A 209-nucleotide genomic window follows, 5' to 3' on the forward strand; every position below is an offset into this window, starting at 1 on the left:
GCTGACCCCCGACGCCCCTCTCTCCCTCCGCTGACCCCCGACGCCCCCCTCTCCCTCCGCTGACCCCGCTGACCCCCGACGCCCCTCTCTCCCTCCGCTGACCCCGCTGACCCCAGATGCCCCTCTCTCCCTCCGCTGACCCCCAGACGCCCCTCTCTCCCTCCGCTGACCCCCGACGCCCCTCTCTCCCTCCGCTGACCCCGCTGACC

Source organism: Callorhinus ursinus, unplaced genomic scaffold (assembly GCF_003265705.2).
Source record: "Callorhinus ursinus isolate GAN/ISIS: 27379988/994484 unplaced genomic scaffold, GSC_fseal_2.0 scaffold28, whole genome shotgun sequence".
NCBI lineage: Eukaryota > Metazoa > Chordata > Mammalia > Carnivora > Otariidae > Callorhinus > Callorhinus ursinus.